Genomic DNA, 25,323 nt, shown 5'->3' with positions numbered 1-25,323 from the left:
TATAAATTGATTGAAAGAGGAGAAATTATAATTTTGGGTTGAGAACTCAAATTAAGGAGTAAGGGCAAATTGGTCATTTCATATGGTGACATGTGGCACCATGAGATGGTGACACATGGTGCCATATGATCTTGCCACTTGCCTTCCTATGATGGAAGACCACATGTTATGATTTAAATGGAGCTTGACACATGGCTTCACAGGATTAAATTAAATAATAAGAAGATGAGATCTTGTGGTGACATGTAGTAAGGGAATTAGGGTTTGACCTAAGTATATAAAGACAAGTTATAAAGAAAAATTAGCCCACTCTCTCTTTTCTCTCATATGGGATGGCAACAAGAAGTCTCCATCTTCCCTGTAACAGCCCGATCCTTCTCTAGTTAGTATTGTCCGCTTTGGCCCATGGGCCTCACGGATTTGTCCCTTGGGAGGTTTCATTCCCAAAAGCCCGCTAACCAGGTGAGGAAGGCTCCCACATATATGGCCCAAATCTTTTCTTCCCGTTTCCGATGTGGGACACGAAGTTTTCACCCCAGTGCGTAGCTGGTTGAACAAGCACGTCCCAACCCCATCCCTGGGTCGAGACAAGCCCACCAACTTCCGCTGGTGCGTCCTCGCACCACACACCGTACTAGAGGGAGTCCAGCTCTGATACCAAACTGTAATAGCCCAATCCTTCTCCAGTTAGTATTGTCCACTTTGGCCCATGGGCCTCACGGATTTGTCCCTTGGGAGGTTTCATTCCCAAAAGCGCGCTAACCAGGTGAGGAAGGCTCCCACATATATGGCCCAAATCTTTTCTTCCCGTTTCCGATGTGGGACACGAAGTTTTCACCCCAGTGCGTAGCTGGTTGAACAAGCAGGTCCCAACCCCATCCCTGGGTCGTGACATTCCCTCTTCTTTTCTCACTTAATTCAAAGAAAAATCCCTTGGCTTCTTTGAATTAAAATTGCTAGAAAGGTTTCTAGTGTCCTAAATGCCCATTAACCTTCACTAAAGCACTAAACCCCATCTTCAAGTGGTTGGTAAAGCTTGAGAGGCAATATTTTGGGCTGCCATATTTGCTTCTTGGTGTGTTTGTAGTGGACAAGCTAGAGGGACAACATTTGGGGTCCTAAGAGCATCCTAAGATTGCATCAATTGTGCATCAATAGGTTAGTATGTAAAAATCCCTCTTTTAGTTAGGGTTTGACTGAATTAAATGCTAATTCATAATCTTTAATGGCAAATGAAATTTTAATGCATGCTAAAATATGTTTTGGTATGCAATTGGACATTGGAAATTGATTAGGTTCATAAGAAACTTGGTATGGTGCATGTAACCTTAGAAATAATTTTTGAAATTCAAGGTTCTAATGTCCACTAATCACGCTTCCACTCCTTCATATATGGGCATGTGTTGCCTCCTACTAGTTATATATGGAGATAGGTGTTATTTAAGATGGGATCCATTACCCTAAGTAAATAGGAATAAAATCCTATGTTCATTTAATTGTTCTTGATCAGTTAAGTTCCTGGCCAGGACATATGGACTTAGCCAAAAAAGAGTTTCTGATAAGTAAGTCTAATTTATCAAGAATTAGAATTAAATGAGAACATAATATTCGATGCAATTGGAGTTTGACATAAATCATGACTCCAGCTAGAATTGAGATTTTTTAATGGAGAGATTCTAGTGCATGATACATATGATTAAGGGTTCATCAAATTGGAGATATAATTCATAACTAGTTGGGTAGTCATAACACATAATGCTAGATGTCAATTATAACTTATGAGGACTTGAATGAAATTGGTATTTCATGTTAAGTTTGGAACGGTTCCAATAATATTAAGGAGTTAATATTAACCTTATTACTAATTAGTAATGAACCTAGTAAGTCACACACATAATAGCATATTGACCAAAGCAAAATCATTTTTGATTAATTAATTAAAGAGTTTAATTAATTAATTGGATTAACAAATTTAGTTTGCAATAAGATTGCAAAGTCTCTAGCATGACTCGAAACTAAATTTATTAAAGAAAGTGTATAAGTTAATATTTAAATAGTTTAAATATTAACTTGAAAATTAATCAAAGAAAGAAGATGGAAATTGGAGCAGTTTGAATTGTCAAATGTTGACTGTGTTGACTTGTCAAAGTTTGACACTTTGACTTAGTCAATGAAAGAACAAAATTAATTAATTAATGTTGATTAATTAATTGATCCTGGCTTAATTAATGATGATTAATTAAGTATTAATCCCATGATTAAAACTTAATCATAACACATGGACTAATGAAATTAAGATAAGAGTTTGATTAGGCTAATCATAACTTGTTAGTAGTATGCCTTAGGGTATATCATTTAGTATGTATCTTATACTTATTTTATTAATAAAAGGTAATTTCACTTCTCCATTTACATAATGTATTTATGTGTAATAGAAAAGGTCCATTGATATTTTGTTAGAAATTCTATTCTTAAGTTGTTAAGAATATGAGTGACAGTATTTCTAGCACAAAGTATCATAAATCGGTTCACAATCGAGGATACTTCACACAGGACATGACATATCCAGAAAGATTGTATTCATGTTTGTTTCCAAGGTATTTATATGAGTTATAAATAAGATGGAATAGTGAATCTCATGCCATAGAATAAACATGATAGGCACTTATACATGATAAGTAGGCCAAACCAGTAACGCATATGACAAGCAGTTTACTCTTGTCAATGCATTGTCATATATCATATCAGTGTATATAATCTTTAGACCTGAGATAACACAATTATCTTGTGTATAGGTGGTTTGAGTTTGATACTGCTTTCATACTTCTACTATGTATGGGTATATGGGAATGTGTTGGCCCCTACTAGTTGTATATGGAGATAGGTGTTGATCAAGATGGAATCTGTTACCCTAAGTAAATAGGGATAAAATCTTTTGTTCATTTAATTATTCTTGATGTTTCATGTTCCTGGTCAGGATAGACAGATTTAGTCAGAAAAGAGTTTCTGACAGGAAAATCTAATTAATCAAGAACTGGAATTAAGAGAGAACATAATGTTCATAGCAAATGGGGTTTGACATAAAACATGACTCCAACCCGAATTGAGATTTAGTAACAGAGAGATTCTAGTACATGGTAACATATGATTATAGGTTCATTTAAGGTATTCCTTGTAACTGATTGGGTGGCCATGGCACGCTATGCTAGGTGTCAACCATGGTCTATGAGATGCCTAAAATGATTTAGAGAAATCATTTATGGTAAGAAAGAGTTCTGATGATATTAAGAGTTAATATCATATCTCATTGCCAATTAGTGATGAGCCTAGTAAGTCACAAACATACACAAGATAATTATCTGTTAGTAGTATACCCTAGAGCATATCATTTAGTATGTATCTTGTACATGTTTTATTAATAAAAAGGCATTTTCACTTTTCCGTTTACATAACATATTTATGTGTAATACAAAAGGTCATTGATATTTTGTTAGAAATTCTATTCTTAAGTTGTTAAGAATATGAGTGACAGTATTTCTAGCACAAAGTATCATAAATTAGTTCACAATTAAGGATACTTCACAATAAGGATATGGCTTATCCAGAAAGATTGTAATCATGTTTGTTCCCAAGTTATTTATATGAGATGTAAATAAGATGGAATGATGAGTCTCATGCCATATAACAAACATGACAGGCACTTATGCATGATAAAAAGGCCAAACTAGTGACATTTATGACAAGCATGTGGAGTTTACTCTTGTCAATGCATTATCATAAATCATATCAGTGCATATAATCTTTAAACTTGAGATAACACAGTTATCATGTATATAGGTGGTTTGAGTTTGACACTGCTTTCATACTTGTACTATGTATGGGTATATGGGCATGTGTTGGCTCCTCCTAGTTATATATGGAGGTAGGTGTTGATCAAGATGTAAACTGTTAACCTAAGTAAATAGGGATAAAATCCTATGTTCATTTAATTGTTCTTGATGTTTCAAGTTTCTAGCCAGGACATACAGATTTAATTAGAAAAGAGTTTCTGATGAGAAAATCTTTTTAATCAAGAATTGGAATTAAAAGAGAACATGATATTCATAGCAATTGGGGTTTGACATAAGCCATGACTCCAGCTCAAATTGGGATTTTGTAATAGATAGATTCTAGTGCATGGTAACATATGATTATAGGTTCATTTAAGGTATTCCTTATTACTAATTTGGTGGCCATGGCATGCTATGCTAGGTGTTAACCATGGTCTATGAAGTGCCCAAAATGATTTAGAGAAATCATTTATGGTAGGAAAAGTTTCTGATGATATTAAGAGTTGATATTATATCTCATTGCCAATTAGTGATGAGCTTAGTGAATCACACACATACACAAGTAATCACTAAGTTAAAAGTGATTTAATTGATTAATTAAATAGTTTAATTGATTTATTAAGTAGGTTTGGTTTACAATTAGATTGCAAATTCCCTAGCATGGCTTGAAACCAAATCTAGCTTATTGGATGTATAGTATAAGTTAAATTTATATTTAAAATATTTAAATATGAATTTAATTATGAGAAATTAATTAATATTGATTAGAAGAGGAGAAATAATTATTTTGGGTTGAGAACTCAAAATTAAAATATAAGGGTAATTTGGTCATTTCACAGGGTGACATGTGGCATCATGATATAGTGACACATGGCACCATATAAGTTTGCCATTTGTCTTCCTATCATGCAAGGTGATCAAAGTCAAGATTAAATCTAGCTTTGAGACTTGGCTTAACGTGATTAGGTCAATTAATATTAAGATGTAATCAGGTGATGGCATGTGGCAAGGGTTTTAAGTGATGACCTAATTATATAAAGTGATGTTATGAGAAAATAAAAAAAATCAACCACTCTTCTTATTTTCCCTCAAGTGTGCCACCACCTCTATGCTCTCCTCTTCTCTTCAACTTCTCTCATCAATTCAAAGAGAATTGCCCAAATTTCTTTGAATTAAAATTGCTAGAAATTGTTTCTAGTATCCTATACACATCTATAACCTCTCTAAAGGCAAATCCTAATTTCTAATTGGTTGGCAAGGCTTGAGAAGCTGGTTTAGGGGTGCCCATTGGTGATCTTGGTGTGGACAAACTAGAGGAACAACATTTGGGGTCCTAGGTGCAACACAAAGGTACCAATCACATCTATAGTACATCAAAAAGTTAGTTCACATATTCTTGTATCAATTTAGGGTTCTAATGAATTAATTTGTTAATTCTAAAATCTTAAATGGCAAATGTAGATCCTAATACATATTAAAAGGGTTTTAATATGCAATTGAACATTGAAATCAATTAGGTATATAATGAATCTTACATGATGCATGAGACCCTAGAAGAAAAATTTTGAATTCAATGTTCTAATCTAACAATTTTCATGCTTCTGCTCCAGCAATTGGTATCAGAGCAACTATATTTGCCATTTAGATTATTTAATATCTGATTCAATTGTGTGATTTGATGAAAATTTGATTGATTCATTACTAGTTGTAAAGAAGAGTGTGGCGGTAATATGTTTTGTGCTCCATGGTGCGCATGGTTTGAGCACCACAATGGTGCGCAAGGTATATGGGCTTTAAATGTGCAATTGTTGTATGATCTAAGGCCAATCCCATTACTAATTAAAATATATAATTAGGAGTTTTAATCACATAATTAAATTTTGATTCAAATCAAAATTTTTAAATTTGTTTGAATGTGATTCAAATATGAATTTTTAAATTTATTTGAATGTAATTCAAATCTGAATTTTTAAATTTGTTTGAATATGATTCAAATCTGAATTTTTAAATTTGTTTGAATGAGATTATATTAGTAGTATGCCATAGAGCATATCATTTAGTATGTATCTTATACATATTTTATTAACAAAAGGCATTTTCACTTTTCTGTTTGCATAATATATTTATGTATAATAGAAAAGGTCCATTAATATTTTGTTAGAAATTCTATTCTTAAGTTATTAAGAATATGAGTGACAGTATTTCTAGCATAAAGTATCATAAATTGGTTCACAATCGAGAATACTTCACAATAAGAACATGACTTATCTAGAAAGATTGTAATCATGTTTGTTCCCAAGTTATTTACAAGCAATGTAAATAAGATGGAATGGTGAGTCTCATGCCATATAACAAACATGATAGGCACTTATGCATGATAAGTAGGCTGAACCAGTGACATTTATGACAAGCACAAGGAGTTTACTCTTATCAATGAATTGTCATAAATCATATCAGTGCATATAATCTTTAAACCTGAGATAGCACAGTTATCTTGTATATAGATGGTTTGAGTTTGACACTGCTTTCATACTTGTACTGTGTATGGGTATATGGGCATGTGTTGGCTTCTATTAGTTATATATGGAGGTAGGTGTTGATCAAGATGGAATCTGTTACCATAAGTAAATAGGGATAAAATGCTATGTTAATTTAATTGTTCTTGATGTTTCAAGTTCCTAGCCAAGACAGATAGATTTAATCAGAAAAGAGTTTCTGATGAGAAAATCTTTTTAATCAAAAAATGGAATTAAAAGAGAATATAATATTCATAGCAAATGGGGTTTTACATAAACCATGACTCCAGCTCGAATTGAAATTTTGTAACAGAGAGATTCTAGTGCATGGTAACATATGATTATAGGTTCATTTAAGGTGAACCTTATTACTGATTGGGTGGCTATGGCATGCTATGCCAGGTGTTAACCATAGTCTATAAGCTGCATAAAATGATTTAGAGAATTCATTTATGGTAAGAAAGAGTTCTGATGATGTTAAGAGTTGATATCATGTCTCATTGCCAATTAGTGATGAGCCTAGTAAGTCACACACATACACAAGTAATCACTAAAATAAATATGATTTAATTAATTAATTAAAGAGTGTAATTGATTAATTAAATGGGTTTGGTTTAAAATTAGATTGCAAAGTCCCTAGCATGGCTTGAAATCAAATCTAGGTTATTGGATATATACTATAAGTTAAATTTATATTTAAAGTGTTTAAATATAAATTTCATTAATGAGAAATTAATTGATAGAGATTAATGAATTAATTTATATTTGATATAAATTGATTAGAAGAAGAGAAATAATTATTTTGGGTTGAGAACTCAAAATTAAGACACGGGTATTTTGGTCATTTCAAAGGGTGACATGTGGCACCATGAGATGGTGACACATGGCGTTGTACATAAGCTTGCCATATGTCTTTTAATCTTGTAAGATGATCAAAGTCAAGATTAAATATACGTTTGACACTTGGCACAATGTGATTGGGTCAATTAAACCTAGAGCCAATCAGAAGGTGACATGTGGCAAGGGTTTTAAGTGGTGACTTAGCTATATAAGTGTAAGTATGAAAGAACAAAAAATACAAGCTGTTGTATTCTTTTGATGCCGCCACCCTTGGACTGTTCTTCTTCTCTTCTTCTTCATCTCTCAACAATTCAAAGAGATTACTCAACAATTTATTGAATTAAAAATACTAGAAATCGTTTCTAGTGTACTGTTTACATATGTAATCTCTCAAAAGGCAAAACTTGATTTTCTAATTGATTGGAAAAGCTTTAGAAGCTATTCAAGGGCTGCCACTGGTGATCTTGAAGTGGACAAGCAAGAGGGACAATATCTGGTGTTCTAGGTGTTAGTAGTATGCCATAGAGCATATCATTTAGTATGTATCTTGTACATCTTTTATTAATAAAAGGCATTTTCACTTTTCCATTTACATAATATATTTATGTGTAATAGAAAAGGTCCATTAATATTTTGTCAGAAATTCTATTCTTAAGTTGTTAAGAATATGAGTGATAGTATTTCTAGCACAAAGTATCATAAATAGGTTCACAATCGAGGATACTTTACAATAAGGACATGACTTATCCTGTAAGATTGTATTTATATTTGTTCCCAAGTTATTTATATGAGATATAAATAAGATAGAATGGTGAGTCTCAAGCCATATAACAAACATGATAAGCACTTATACATGATAAGTAGGCCGAACAGTGACATTTATGACAAGCACATGGAGTTTACTGTTGTCAATGCATTGTCATAAATCATATCAGTGCATATAATCTTTAGACTTGAGATAGCACAGTTATCTTGTATATAAGTGGTTTGAGTTTGATACTGCTTTCATACTTGTACTGTGTATGGGTATATGGGCATATGTTGGCTTCTACTAGTTATATATGGAAGTAGGTGTTGATCAAGATGGAATCTGTTCCTCTAAGTAAATAGAGATAAAATCCTATGTTCATTTAATTGTTCTTAATGTTTCAAGTTCCTGGCCAGGACAGATAGATTTAATCAGAAAAGAGTTTCTAATGAGAAAATCTTTTTAATCAAATACTAAAATTAAAAGAGAACATAATATTCATAGCAAATGGGGTTTGACATAAACCATGACTCCAGCTCGAATTGGGATTTTGTAACAGAGAGATTCTAGTGCTTGTTAACATATGATTATAGGTTCATTTAAGGTGAACCTTATTATTGATTGGGTGGCTATGGCATGCTATGCTAGGTGTTAACCATAGTCTATGAGCTACATAAAATGATTTAGAGAAATAATTTATGGTAAGAAATAGTTCTGATGATATTAAGAGTAGATATCACACCTCATTGCCAATTAGTGATGAGCATAGTAAGTTGCACACATGCACAAGTAATCACCAAATTAAATATGATTTAATTAATTAATTAAAGAGTTTAATTGATTAATTAAATAAGTTTGGTTTGCAATTAGATTGCAAAGTCCCTAGCATGGCTTTAAACCAAATCTAGGTTATTGGATGTATAGTATAAGTTAAATTTATATTTAAAGTGTTTAAATATGAATTTAATTAATGATAAATTAATTAATAGAGATTAATTAATTAATTTATATTTGATATAAATTGATTAGAAGAAGAGAAATAATTATTTTGGGTTGAGAACTTAAAATTAAGACACAGGGGTATTTTGGTCATTTCACAGGGTGACATATGGCACCATGAGATGGTGACACATGGCTTTGCACATAAGCTTGCCATATGTCTTTTAATCTTGTAAGATGATCAAAGTCAAGATTAAATATAGGTTTGACACTTGGCACAATGTGATTGTGTCAATTAAGCCTACAGCCAATCAGAAGGTGACATGTGGCAAGGGTTTTAAGTGGTGACCTAGCTATATAAGTGTAAGTATGAAAGAACAAAAAATAGAGGCTGTTGTATTCTCTTGGTTCCGCCACCCTTGGAGTGTTCTTCTTCTCTTCTTCTTCATCTCTCATCAATTCAAAGAGATTACTCAACAATCTCTTGAATTCAAAATACTAGAAATCGTTTCTAGTGTACTGTTTACATATGTAATCTCTCAAAAGGCAAAATTTGATTTTCTAATTGATTGGAAAAGCTTTAGAAGCTGTTTAAGGGCTGCCACTGGTGATCTTGAAGTGGAAAAGCTAGAGGGACAACATCTGGTGTCCTAGGTGTTAGTAGTATGACCTAGAGCATATCATTTAGTATAAATCTTATACATCTTTTATTAATAAAATGCATTTTCACTTTTCTGTTTACATAATATATTTATGTGTAATAGAAAAGGTCCATTAATATTTTGTCAGAAATTCTATTCTTAAATTGTTAAGAATATGAGTGATAGTATTTCTAGCACAAAGTGCTATAAATAGGTTCACAATCAAGGATACTTCACAATAAGGACATGACTTATCCAGTAAGATTGTATTCATATTTGTTCCCAAGTTATTTATATGAGATATAAATAAGATGGAGTGGTGAGTCTCAAGCCATATAACAAACTTGATAAGCACTTATACATGATAAGTAGGCCGAACCAGTAACATTTATGACAAGCACATGGAGTTTAGTATTGTCAATGCATTGTCATAAATCATATCAGTGCATATAATCTTTAGACATGAGGTAGCACAGTTATCTTGTATATAAGTAGTTTGAGTTTGATACTGCTTTCATACTTGTACTGTGTATGGGTATATGGGCATATGTTGGCTCCTACTAGTTATATATGGAGGTAGGTGTTGATCAAGATGGAATCTGTTCCTCTAAGTAAATAGAGATAAAATCCCATGTTCATTTAATTGTTCTTGATGTTTCAAGTTCCTGGCCAGGACAGATAGATTTAATCAGAATAGACTTTCTGATGAGAAAATCTTTTTAATCAAAAACTAGAATTAAAAGAGAACATAATATTCATAGCAAATGGAGTTTGACATAAACCATGACTCCAACTCGAATTGGGATTTTGTAACAGAGAGGTTCTAGTGCATGTTAACATATGATTATAGGTTCATTTAAGGTGAACCTTATTATTGATTGGGTAGCTATGGTATGCTATGCTAGGTGTTAACCATAGTCTATGAGCTACATAAAATGATTTGGAGAAATAATTTATGGTAAGAAAGAGTTCTGATGATATTAAGAGTTGATATCATATCTCATTGCCAATTAGTGATGAGCCTAGTAAGTCACACACATACACAAGTAATCACGAAATTAAATATGATTTAATTAATTAATTAAAGAGTTTAATTGATTAATTAAATAAATTTGGTTTGCAATTAGATTGCAAAGTCCCTAGCATGGCTTGAAACCAAATCTAGGTTATTAGATATATAGTATAAGTTAAATATATATTTAAGGTGTTTAAATATGAATTTAATTAATGAGAAATTAATTAATAGAGATTAATTAACTAATTTATATTTGATATAAATTGATTAGAAGAAGAAAAATAATTATTTTGGGTTGGGAACTCAAAATTAAGACACAGGGGTATTTTGGTCATTTCAAAGGGTGACATGTGGCACCATGAGATGGTGACACATGGCTTTGCACATAAGGTTGCCATATGTCTTTTAATCTTGTAAGATGATCAAAGTCAAGATTAAATATAGGTTTGACACTTGGCACAATGTGATTGGGTCTATTAAACCTAGAGCCAATCAGAAGGTGACATGTGGCAAGGGTTTTAAGTGGTGACTTAGCTATATAAGTGTAAGTATGAAAGAACAAAAAATACAAGCTGTTGTATTCTTTTGGTGCCGCCACCCTTGCAGTGTTCTTCTTCTCTTCTTCTTCATCTCTCATCAATTCAAAGAGATTACTCAACAATTTCTTGAATTAAAAATACTAGAAATCTTTTCTAGTGCACTGTTTACATATGTAATCTCTCAAAAGGCAAAACTTGATTTTCTAATTGATTGGAAAAGCTTTAGAAGCTGTTCAAGGGCTGCCACTAGTGATCTTGAAGTGGACCAGCAAGAGGGACAATATCTGGTGTCCTAGGTGTTAGTAGTATGCCCTAGAGCATATCATTTAGTATGTATCTTGTACATCTTTTATTAATAAAAGGCATTTTCACTTTTCCATTTACATAATATATTTATGTGTAATAGAAAAGGTCCATTAATATTTTGTCAGAAATTCTATTCTTAAGTTGTTAAGAATATGAGTGATAGTATTTCTAGCACAAAGTATCATAAATAGGTTCACAATCGAGGATACTTTACAATAAGGACATGACTTATCCTGTAAGATTGTATTTATATTTGTTCCCAAGTTATTTATATGAGATATAAATAAGATAGAATGGTGAGTCTCAAGCCATATAACAAACATGATAAGCACTTATACATGATAAGTAAGCCGAACAGTGACATTTATGATAAGCACATGGAGTTTACTGTTGTCAATGCATTGTCATAAATCATATCAGTGCATATAATCTTTAGACTTGAGATAGCATAGTTATCTTGTATATAAGTGGTTTGAGTTTGATACTGCTTTCATACTTGTACTGTGTATGGGTATATGGGCATATGTTGGCTTCTACTAGTTATATATGGAAGTAGGTGTTGATTAAGATGGAATCTGTTCCTCTAAGTAAATAGAGATAAAATCCTATGTTCATTTAATTGTTCTTAATGTTTCAAGTTCCTGGCCAGGACAGATAGATTTAATCAGAAAAGAGTTTCTAATGAGAAAATCTTTTTAATCAAAAACTAAAATTAAAAGAGAACATAATATTCATAGCAAATGGGGTTTGACATAAACCATGACTCCAGCTCGAATTGGGATTTTGTAACAGAGAGATTCTAGTGCATGTTAACATATGATTATAGGTTCATTTAAGGTGAACCTTATTATTGATTGGGTGGCTATGGCATGCTATGCTAGGTGTTAACCATAGTCTATGAGCTACATAAAATGATTTAGAGAAATAATTTATGGTAAGAAAGAGTTCTGATGATATTAAGAGTTGATATCACACCTCATTGCCAATTAGTGATGAGCATAGTAAGTCGCACACATGCACAAGTAATCACCAAATTAAATATGATTTAATTAATTAATTAAAGAGTTTAATTGATTAATTAAATAAGTTTGGTTTGCAATTAGATTGCAAAGTCCCTAGCATGGCTTTAAACCAAATCTAGGTTATTGGATGTATAGTATAAGTTAAATTTATATTTAAAGTGTTTAAATATGAATTTAATTAATGATAAATTAATTAATAGAGATTAATTAATTAATTTATATTTGATATAAATTGATTAGAAGAAGAGAAATAATTATTTTGGGTTGAGAACTTAAAATTAAGACACAGGGGTATTTTGGTCATTTCACAGGGTGACATATGGCACCATGAGATGGTGACACATGGCTTTGCACATAAGCTTGCCATATGTCTTTTAATCTTGTAAGATGATTAAAGTCAAGATTAAATATAGGTTTGACACTTGGCACAATGTGATTGTGTCAATTAAGCCTACAGCCAATCAGAAGGTGACATGTGGCAAGGGTTTTAAGTGGTGGCCTAGCTATATAAGTCTAAGTATGAAAGAACAAAAAATAGAGGCTGTTGTATTCTCTTGGTTCCGCCACCGTTGGAGTGTTCTTCTTCTCTTCTTCTTCATCTCTCATCAATTCAAAGAGATTACTCAACAATCTCTTGAATTAAAAATACTAGATATCGTTTCTAGTGTACTGTTTACATATGTAATCTCTCAAAAGGCAAAATTTGATTTTCTAATTGATTGGAAAAGCTTTAGAAGTTGTTTAAGGGCTGCCACTGGTGATCTTGAAGTGGACAAGCTAGTGGGACAACATCTAGTGTCCTAGGTATTAGTAGTATGACCTAGAGCATATCATTTAGTATGTATCTTATACATCTTTTATTAATAAAATGCATTTTCACTTTTCTATTTACATAATATATTTATGTGTAATAAAAAAGGTCTATTAATATTTTGTCAGAAACTCTATTCTTAAATTGTTAAGAATATGAGTGACAGTATTTCTAGCACAAAGTACCATAAATAGGTTCACAATCAAGGATACTTCACAATAAGGACATGACTTATCCAGTAAGATTGTATTCATATTTGTTCCCAAGTTATTTATATGAGATATAAATAAGATGGAGTGGTGAGTCTCAAGCCATGTAACTGTTAGTAGTATGCCCTAGAGCATATCATTTAGTATGTATCTTATACATATTTTTATTAATAAAAGGCATTTCCACTTTTTCGTTTACATAATATATTTATGTGTAATAGAAAAGGTCCATTGATATTTTGTTAGAAATATTATTCTTAAGTTGTTAAGAATATGAGTGACAATATTTCTAGCACAAAGTATCATAAATAGGTTCACAATCGAGGATACTTCATAATAAGGACATGACTTATCCAGAAAGATTGTATTCATGTTTGTTCCCAAGTTATTTATATGAGATATAAATAAGATGGAATGGTGAGTCTCATGCCATATAACAAACATGATAGGCACTTATAAATGATAAGTAGGCCGAACCAGTGACACTTATGACAAGCACATGGAGTTTACTCTTGTCAATGTTTTGTCATAAATCATATCAGTGCATATAATCTTTAGACTGAGATAGCACGTTATCTTGTATATAGGTAGTTTGAGTTTGATACTGCTTTCATACTTGTACTGTGTATGGGTATATGGGCATGTGTTGGCTCCTACTAGTTATATATGGAGGTAGGTGTTGATCAAGATGGAATCTGTTCCTCTAAGTAAATAGAGATAAAATCCTATGTTCATTTAATTATTCTTGATGTTTCAAGTTCTGGCCAGACAGATAGATTTATTCGAGAAAGAGTTTACGATGAGAAAATCTTTTAATCAAGAACTGGAATTAAAAGAGAACATAATATTCATAGCAAATGGAGTTTGACATAAACCATGACTCCAGCTTGAGTTGGGATTTTGTAACAGAGAGATTCTAGTGCATGGTAACATATGATTATAGGTTCATTTAAGGTAAACCTTATTACTAATTGGATGGCCATGGCATGCTATGCTAGGTGTTAACCATGGTCTCTGAGGTGCATAAAATGATTTAGAGAAATCATTTATGGTAAGAAAGAGTTCTGATGATATTAAGAGTTGATATCATGTCTCATTGCCAATTAGTGATGAGCCTAGTAAGTTACACACATACACAAGTTATCACCTATTTAAATATGATTTAATTAATTAATTAAAGAGTTTAATTGATTAATTAAATAGGTTTGGTTTGCAATTAAATTGCAAAGTCCCTAGCATGACTTGAAACCAAATCTAGATTATTGGATGTATAATATAAGTTAAATTTATATTTAAAGTGTTTAAATATGAATTTAATTAATGAGAAATTAATTAACAGAGATTAATTAATTAATTTATATTTGATATAAATTAATTAGAAGAAGAAAAATAATTATTTTGGGTTGAGAACTCAAAATTAAGACACAGGGGCATTTTGGTCATTTCACAGTGTGACACGTGGCACCATGAGATGGTGACACATGGGATTACACATAAGCTTGCCAAATGTTTTTTAATCATGTAAGATGATTAAAATCAAGATTAAATATAGGTTTGACACTTGGCACAATGTGATTGGGTCACTTAAGCCTAGAGCTAATCAAAGGGTGACATGTGGCAAGGGTTTAATGTGTTAACCTAGCTATATAAGTGTTGTTAAGAGAAAAATAAAACACAACCAGCAGCCACACACCTTTGTCACGCCACTTTGAGGGTTTTCATCTCTTCTTCTTCATCTCTTATCAATTCAAAGAGATTAGCCATCAATCTCTTGAATTAAGAACACTAGAAATTATTTCTAGTGTCCTGTTTACATCTTTAATCTCTTAAAAGGCAGAACTTGATTTTCTAATTAATAGAAAAAGCTTTAGAAGCTATTCAAGGGCTGCCATAGGTGTTCTTGGTGTGGACAAGCTAGAGGGACAACATCCGTGTCACGAAGACGAATCTCAAAGGCGCAGACATTTGCGATTGCATCAAGAGATTAGTGTAATCGTTCTTGATTTAATCTAGGGTTCTAAAATTAATCTGATTAATTTTAAAATCTTAAATGGCAAATACAGATCCAAAAACATATTAAAAGAGTTTTAATATGTTGTTTATCATTGAAATCAAATAGATAAAAATAAATCTTGCATGATGCATGTGACCCTAGGTGAAAATTTTTGAATTCAATGGTGTAAACTTGTGTTTTTCACGCTTCCGTTCCTTCAATAACAAACTTGATAAGCACTTATACATGATAAGTAGGCCGAACCAGTAACATTTATGACAAGCACATGGAGTTTACTGTTGTCAATGCATTGTCAAAAATCATATCAGTGTATATAATCTTTAGACTTGAGGTAGCACAGTTATCTTGTATATAAGTAGTTTGAGTTTGATACTGCTTTCATACTTGTACTGTGTATGGGTATATGGGCATATGTTGGCTCCTACTAGTTATATATGGAGGTAGGTGTTGATCAAGATGGAATCTGTTCCTCTAAGTAAATAGAGATAAAATCCTATGTTCATTTAATTGTTCTTGATGTTTCAAGTTCCTGGCCAGGATAGATAGATTTAATCAGAATAGAGTTTCTGATGAGAAAATCTTTTTAATCAAAAAATAGAATTAAAAGAGAACATAATATTCATAGCAAATGGAGTTTGACATAAACCATGACTCCAACTCGAATTGGGATTTTGTAACAGAGAGGTTCTAGTGCATGTTAACATATGATTATAGGTTCATTTAAGGTGAACCTTATTATTGATTGGGTGGCTATGGTATGCTATGCTAGGTGTTAACCATAGTCTATGAGCTACATAAAATGATTTGGAGAAATAATTTATGGTAAGAAAGAGTTCTGATGATATTAAGAGTTGATATCATATCTCATTGCCAATTAGTGATGAGCCTAGTAAGTCACACACATACACAAGTAATCACTAAATTAATATATGATTTAATTAATTAATTAAAGAGTTTAATTGATTAATTAAATAAATTTGGTTTGCAATTAGATTGCAAAGTCCCTAGCATGGCTTGAAACCAAATCTAGGTTATTGGACATATAATATAAGTTAAATATATATTTAAAGTGTTTAAATATCAATTTAATTAATGAGAAATTAATTAATAGAGATTAATTAACTAATTTATATTTGATATAAATTGATTAGAAGAAGAGAAATAATTATTTTGGGTTGGGAACTCAAAATTAAGACACAGGGGTATTTTGGTCATTTCACAGGGTGACATGTGGCACCATGAGATGGTGACACATGGCTTTGCACATAAGCTTGCCATATGTCTTTTAATCTTCTAAGATGATCAAAGTTAAGATTAAATATAGGTTTGACACTTGGCACAATGTGATTGTGTCAATTAAACCTAGAGCCAATTAGAAGGTGACATGTGGCAAGGGTTTTAAGTGCTGACCTATCTATATAAGTGTAAGTATGAAAGAACAAAAAATAGAAGCTGTTGTATTCTCTTGGTGCTGCCATCCTTGGATTGTTCATCTTCTCTTCTTCTTCATCTCTCATCAATTCAAAGAGATTACCCAACAATCTCTTGAATTAAAAATACTAGAAATCGTTTCTAGTGTCTTGTTTACTTATGTAATCTCTCAAAAGGCAAAACTTGATTTTCTAATTGATTGGAAAAGCTTTAGAAGCTGTTTAAGGGCTGCCACTGGTGATCTTGAAGTGGACAAGCTAGATGGACAACATCTGGTGTCCTAGGTGTTAGTAGTATGACCTAGAGCATATCATTTAGTATGTATCTTATACATCTTTTATTAATAAAAGGCATTTTCACTTTTCTGTTTACATAATATATTTATGTGTAATAGAAAAGGTCCATTAATATTTTGTTAGAAATTCTATTTTTAAGTTGTTAAGAATATGAGTGACAGTATTTCTAGCACAAAGTATCATAAATAGGTTCACAATCAAGGATACTTCACAATAAGAACATGACTTATCCAGTAAGATTGTATTCATGTTTGTTCCCAAGTTATTTATATGATATATAAATAAGATGGAATGTTGAGTCTGAAGCCATATAACAAACATGATAGGCACTTATACATGATAAGTAGGCCGAACCAGTGACATTTATGACAAGCACATGGAGTTTACTCTTGTTAATGCATTGTCATAAATCATATCAGTGCATATAATCTTTAGACCTGAGATAGCACAGTTATCTTGTATATAAGTGGTTTGAGTTTGATACTGCTTTCATACTTGTACTGTGTATGGGTATATGAGCATGTGTTGGCTCCTACTAGTTATATATGGTGGTAGGTATTGATCAAGATGGAATCTGTTCCTCTAAGTAAATAGAGATAAAATCCTATGTTCATTTAATTGCTCTTGATGTTTCAAGTTCCTGGCTAGGACAGATAAATTTAATCAGAAAATGGTTTCTGATGAGAAAATCTTTTAATCAAGAACTGGAATTAAAAGAGAACATAATATTCATAGCAAATGGGGTTTGACATTAACCATGACTCCAGCTTGAATTGGGATTTTGTAACAGAGAGATTCTAGTACATGGTAACATATGATTATTGGTTCATTTAAGGTAAACCTTATTACTAATTGGGTGTGTAACACCCTAGACTAATCCCACATCGGCAAAACACGGGAGAGATGCTGGGTTTATAAGTTAATGGTTCATAACCCCTAGTGACGCGTTTTAAAACCGTGAAGGCTTCAGGCCCAGAGCAGACAATATCACTAGTGGGTCGGGCCGTTACATTTGTGGTATCAGAGCCACTCCGTGTGCAACCTTGAACGATGGTGGGGCAAACCTCAGCGAGGACGCTGAGTCCCATAAGGGGGGTAGATTGTAACACCCTAAGTAAATCCCACATCGGCAAAACACGGGAGAGATGCTGGGTTTATAAGTTGATGGTTCGTAACCCCTAGTGACGCGTTTTAAAACCGTGAGGGCTTCAGGCCCCGAGCGGACAATATCACTAGTGGATCGGGCCATTACAGGGTGGCCATGGCACGCTATGCTAGGTGTTAACCATGGTCTATGAGGTGCATAAAATGATTTAGAGAAATCATTTATGGTAAGAAAGAGTTCTGATGATATAAAGAGTTGATATCATGTCTTATTGCCAATTAGTGATGATCCTAGTAAGTAACACATACACAAGTAATCACCAATTTAAATATGGTTTAATTAATTAATTAAGGAGTTTAATTGATTAGTTAAATAGGTTTGGTTTGCAATTAGATTGCAAAGTCTCTAGCATGGCTTGAAACCAAATCTAGGTTATTGGATGTATAGTATAAGTTAAATTTATATTTAAAGTGTTTAAATATGAATTTAATTAATGAGAAATTAATTAATAGAGATTAATTAATTAATTTATATTTGATTTAAGTTGATTAGAAGAAGAGAAATAATTATTTTGGGTTGAGAACTCAAAATTAAGACACAGGGGTATTTTGGTTATTTCACAGGGTGACATGTGGCACCATGAGATGGTGACACATGGCACTACACATAAGCTTTCCCAATGTCTTTTAATCATGTAAGATGATTAAAATTAAGATTAAATATAGGTTTGGCACTTGGCTCATTGTGATTGGGCCAATTAAATCTGGAGCCAATCAGAAAGTGACATGTGCCAAGGGTTTTAATTGGTGACCTAGCTATATAAGTGTTGTTATGAAAAGGAAAACATAACAAGCTGCTGCCTTTCTCTTTGTGCCACCACCTTGGAGACCTCTCCCTTCTCTTCTTCTTCATCTGTCATCAATTCAAAGAGATTAGAAAATAGTCTCCTAAATTAAAAATACTAGAAATTATTTCTAGTATTCTGTTTACATCTTTAATCTCTCAAAAGGCAAAACTTGATTTTCTAATTCATAGAAAAAGCATTAGAAGCTGTTCAAGGGCTGCCATAGGTGATCTTGGTGTGGACAAGCTAGAGGGACAGCATCTGGTGTCTTAAAAAATGCATCCCAAAGGTGCCAAACACACTGCAATGCATCAAGAAGTTAGTGCACTTATTTTGATCTAATATAGTTCTTAAAATTAATCTGATTAATTCTAAAATCTTAAATGGAAAATGTAGATCCAAAAATATATTAAAAGAGTTTTAATATGCTGTTTATCATTGAAATAAAATAGATAAAAGTGAATCTTGCATGATGCATGTAACCCTAGATGAAAAATTTTGAATTTCAATGATCTAAACTTGTGTTTTTCATGCTTCTGCTAATTCAATTGGTATTAGAGCCACTATATTTGCTATTTAGATTTTTGATTATATGACTTAATTGTGTGGTATAATCATGAGATGATAGATCCATTGCTGGTTGTAATGAAAGGTGGCAGCTTGGTGACCAACACCATTGGTGTGCACACTTTGGGGCGTCCAATGGTGTGTGTAAGGTTTGGCTTTTTAATTTGCAATTGTTGTATGATCTAAAAGCTCATCCTATGTCTAATTAAATTGTTTAATTGGAGTTTTAATCACACACAATTAAATTTTTATTCAAATCAGAATTTTAAAATTTGTTTGAATGATATTCAAATCTGAATTTTAAAAGTTGTTTGAATGTGATTCAAATCTGAATTTTTAAAGTTGTTTGAATGTGATGTAAATATGAATTTTTAAAGTTGTTTGAATCATATTTAAATCTAAATTTTTAAAAATTGTTTGAATATGATTCAAATATGACTTTTTAAAAATTGTTTGAATGTGATTCAAATCTGAATTTTAAGTTTGTTTGAATGTGATTCAAATCTAAATTTTTAAATTTATTTGAATCATATTCAAATCTGGATTTTTAAGTTGAATATGAGATATTCAATTTAATTTAAGTATGTATATTTTATTTAATTGTTAAATAGTGATATGCATGATGGATGATCATGGACTATAAAAGACTAATGTGATTGGATTTATTTCTTTTATGTTTCTTTGGGTTGTAAATTAATTAATTTATGTCAATTTATTTTGGGCATGTATTATTGAGGTTGTAATAAATTTTGGGTTGTAATTTCATTCATTTAGTTCTTGTAAATTCGCCTTGGCATGCCAAGGATTACTATGTAATTGGATTGCAAGACGATCAAGGAGGTCAAGAGCATTGGTGGGACCAGTGGGAGGAATTCAAGATCAAGTACTTATTATGTACTCCTTCCGCAACTCTTCTAATATGAATGAATGAAATGCACCTAGGAATGCCCTAATTCAATTCTGAGCTTGGTGGCTCATAATTGAATCCCTATTTACTGTTTATCCATGAATGCATGAGATGTATGGGAATGTGCGCAAGTATATGATATATGCATGCTAAATGGATAATGTGCAAAGTGAGACCTTAATAGTAATTAAGATGACCATAAAATCTTCTAAACAAATGATTAAGTTGGAAATACTATAATTAAAGTAATTATAACATGAGCCCTCTATTGGGGCAATTATTTTAAGAAATTTTAAATAGTTGCATATAATGCAATTAATTTAAGAGATTTTCTTAAGAATAATTGTTAAGCATGAGATGTTGTAATATATGTAAATGGTTTGGTGGCCAAGATTAGATGTACCTGAGGACATTAAAATTATTTGCATAATTACTGGCTCAATGGGATCAACTTAACTAATGCAAGATAAGTCAATAATGGATATACCTGAGATTTTGAGCAATAGGGGCTAGGTAAAGGATTGAATCTCACATGAGATGTGATGGGCAAGGAGTTGCTCACTTATAGTTTATTGTAATTCCAATAATGGATGTACCTGAGGATGATCAATGGAATTATAAGAATTCAATCACCCGCTAGAAATCCATCCAACTAGAATTTCCGTTTTCTACTTTGGAAGTGTAGCATTAGCTAAGTTAGTGGGAGGACCAATTTGATTAAAAGACCATAATCATTTTGGTTAGTTATATAATACATTTACTAGTTAATCTGGTTATTTTTGCAGTTCATTTTCTGATAATAATGAGCACAGAACAACCACCACCATCCAATATCCTTGTAAGCATACTTAATCGCAATAGGTTGATAGGACCTAATCTGTCTGATTGGCTAAGAAATTTGAAACTTGTCTTGAACCTTGAACATATAGGATATATTCTAGGCTCAAATGTTCCTAGTCCCTTACCTTCAGAGGCCACTCAAGAGGAACATGAAACTTTGGAGAAGTGAAAGGAGCATGATATGAGAGCTAAGTGTTACATGCTTGCTTCCATGAGTAATGAGTTACAGAAGCAGCATGAGAACATGTAGAGTGCGAGTGAGATCCTCCTTCACCTACAAGAGTTGTATGGTGAGCATAGCAGGAATGCTAGGTATGAGATATCTAGGTAGATGTTCCGCATGAGGATGTCTGAGGGATAGAATGTTGGGGATCATGTCCACAAGATGATTCGGCTAATTAAGCAGCTGGAACATCTTGACTTTAACATGGATTTCCAACTACAGACGGATTAGATCTTTCTGTCCCTTCCTAAATCTTTTGGGAATTTTGTGACAAATTTCCATATGACTAAACAGGAATGCACCTTGACTGGTTTACTCAACATGCTGGTTATTGCTCAAAAGAATATGTTGGGCAATAAAGGAAAAGAGATAGCTTTGATTGCATCTTTTTGTGCTGAAAGTCCAACAAGAAAAAGGGCAATAAGAAAAAGGAACCTCAGATTCCTGGTCCTTCCAAGAAAATAGCTAAACAGAAAGGGAAGACCAAAACTGATGGAGGCAAAGGATAGTGTTTCCACTGCCAGAAAGATGGGCACTGGAAAAGGAACTGTCCAGAGTATCTTACTTCTTTGAAGGACAAGAAGGATAGACCTTCGAAAAGTATGTCAATATCTTGTTATTTACATTCTGATGATATTCATAGTTCATCTATAGCTTGAGTTTTAGATACTGGTGCTAGTTCTCACATTTCTTATGATATGCAGGAATTAGCAAATAGTAGCAGCTTGCGTTCTCAAGATGTTAGAGTCCGGATTGGCAATGGCTCAACTGTTGAAGCTTTAGCCATAGGATCTAAATCTTTTTACATGTCTGGACATGTTTTGTGTTTGGATAATAGTTTATATGTACCTGATGCTTTTAAGAATATCAATTTTATATCTAGTTTGACTGGAAATGGCTAAAATTTCAGTTCATAGATGATGTTTGCAATATTTATTTTGGAAATAAATATGTTGGTTTGGGTTATATGAATGATGGCCTTTATTATTTGGATAATAATGACAAACACAAAATGAATGCAAGTGATCTAAATGAATGCAATGCCATGGTGAAAATCAACTCAAGTTCAAAATATATTTGGCACTTAAGGTTATGTCATTTTGCAGAAGATAGGATTGCAAAACTGGAGAAAATGGGGATTCTTTCCTCATTGGGCTCTGAGCCTACTCCAACTTGTAAATCTTGCCTTCAGGGCAAAATGACTAGATCACCCTTTGTTGGACAAGGGCTAAGGGCTGAAAATATTTTGGAGCTAATACATAGGGATGTATGTGGTCCATTTAAGGAAATAGCTAGAGGCGGTTTTCATTACTTTATTACCTTTACTGATGATAAATCAAGGTTTGGGTATTTGTATTTGATGAAATAAAAATATGAATCCTTTGAAAAGTTTAAAGAATTTAAATCTGAAGTAGAAAATCAAACAGGAAAGAGTATTAAAGCTCTTTGATCAGATCGTGGAGGTGTATATTTGAGTACTGAATTTGATGAATACTTGAGAGAGCACGGCATTGTTTCCTAGCTAACTCCTCCAGGAATGTCACACCCTACCCCTCTGTAAGGCATAACATGATCCCGTAGTATACCTAATGAATTACCAACTTCGTCTACTGATAACCTATTAAATACACTACAAGGGATTTTAAAACTTTTCTTACTTCTTTTTACAGTGGTGAGCACTATTTATAGGTGTTAAAAAAATTTTGAACTGAAGTGAAACAGCTAACACATTTAAAGAATTAACAATTTCTGTAAAAATTTTGGAGGAGTGCCATCTGTATTTTGAATAAAACAGTTCTTTAAAATCCTGTAAAAAGCACTTCAAATATATTTCTCAATCTCAACTCCAATATTTAATCAACAAAATATGTTTCTCAACTCAAATCCACAATAATTATTCAATATTTCCAAAGGCTGAGATAAAAGAAATATATCACAATATTTACAAATCAAAATAATTTACAAATTTAGTTTATAACTTTAATGTACAATTTTAATTTACAACTGCTCAAAATCAAGAACACTATATACATACAGTGAACATACATTACAATACAAAATGCAATCTATGGTATACTCAATATACTTGATGATCTCTCAGTGTAGTACTAGTTGCCTAGTCTGCTGCCCTGTCAGTCTGTCTACCTGCGACAGCAATGAAAAGCTATTGCTGAGTAAAATTTACTCAGTGGTGCACAATAATAATTTGAAATGCGATATGTAAATCCTTTATTGACAATTCACAAATCAAATAGTTCACAATTCCATTTCACAATTTTCAAAGTTCATATAACACAAATTTGATCAAATAACTGAGTAACACAGTTTTGCCAATCAATAACACAATTTGATCAAATAACTGAATAACACAGTGTTGCCAATCGATAACACAATTTGATCAAATAACTAAACAATACAGTTTTGCCAATTAATAACGTAATTTGATCAAATAACTGAATAATACAGTTTTGCCAATCAATAACACAATTGGATCAAATAATTGAATAACACAGATTTTTCCATCAATAACACAATTTGATTAAGTAACTGAATAATACAGTTTTGTCAATTAATAACACCATTTGATCAAATAATTGAATAATAAAGTGTTGCCGATCAATATCACAATTTAGGCCATGACATAATTTTTTCACACATGCCGTGTTGTACACCACGACAAGACACACTCACCCCAATAATCGAAATCAATGAGGGAGGAAGCTAGCTAGATAATGAGTACTCATCCACACTCACCTCAGACTGGGAAGTCAAAGAGGGAGGAGCATAATCACATTCATCCCAGACTGATAAGTCAAAGAGGGAGGAATATAATCACACTCACCCGATAAATGGAGGATGAACATAGTAACAGTGTCATGCCAAGTGTGAATTAAAACAATTCCAAATTATAATATTTCATACAATTCCCAAATCACATTTTATCTCAAAATTTCCATTTGCAAAGTAGGCAACACAATGATTTCCAAATAAGATTCTTAAAGCCAAAACAATAAAAAATTATTCATAACTCATTTCTCCAAATAAATTTTCTTATAAAAGCAGTGAATATAAAAAGTATTATGCACAAACACAATTTAAAACCATAATGTTCAAATAAATTTTTAAGTAGAAAATAAGAAATCAAAATTATTGTGCACAAACACAATTTAAAACAATAACATACAAATAATCATAATTTATTTTAATTGAAAAATTCAAAAGAAATAACTATTGTGCACAAACCTCTGATAACTGTCTCTTGGCTCTGACTTAGTGTTTCCTTCCCTTTCCTTGAGTCTTTGCTAATTGAAACACATAATTTGAAGTGTTTCAGTACTCATTTAAACCGTCTCTAACAATAAGGCTTAATACTTAATTTATTGAATTCTATCTTTTCCTTAGTCAACCTAAGATGTTGACCCTCGATGCATTCTAGGTGAATTAGGTTTTAATGTTACCAATATGTCACATTTTATAGTCTTTTAGTATTAGTACATGTTACCCAATTCATTTCCATATATAGTGCATTTTATTGCAATTTGTCGGATTCCTGTATACTAATTTGACATAGCCGGATGATCTAGTTTCCTCGGTTTTTGAGTTTTAGTCAAAATGTGACACCCCTTACCCGACTACAGTGTAGCCGAGCAAGTTATGCCACTCAGTGTGCCGGAGCACTC

This window comes from Hevea brasiliensis, chromosome 16 (assembly GCF_030052815.1).
Source record: "Hevea brasiliensis isolate MT/VB/25A 57/8 chromosome 16, ASM3005281v1, whole genome shotgun sequence".
Classification (NCBI taxonomy): Eukaryota; Viridiplantae; Streptophyta; class Magnoliopsida; order Malpighiales; family Euphorbiaceae; genus Hevea; species Hevea brasiliensis.
Note: the sequence above shows the minus strand (reverse complement) of the source record.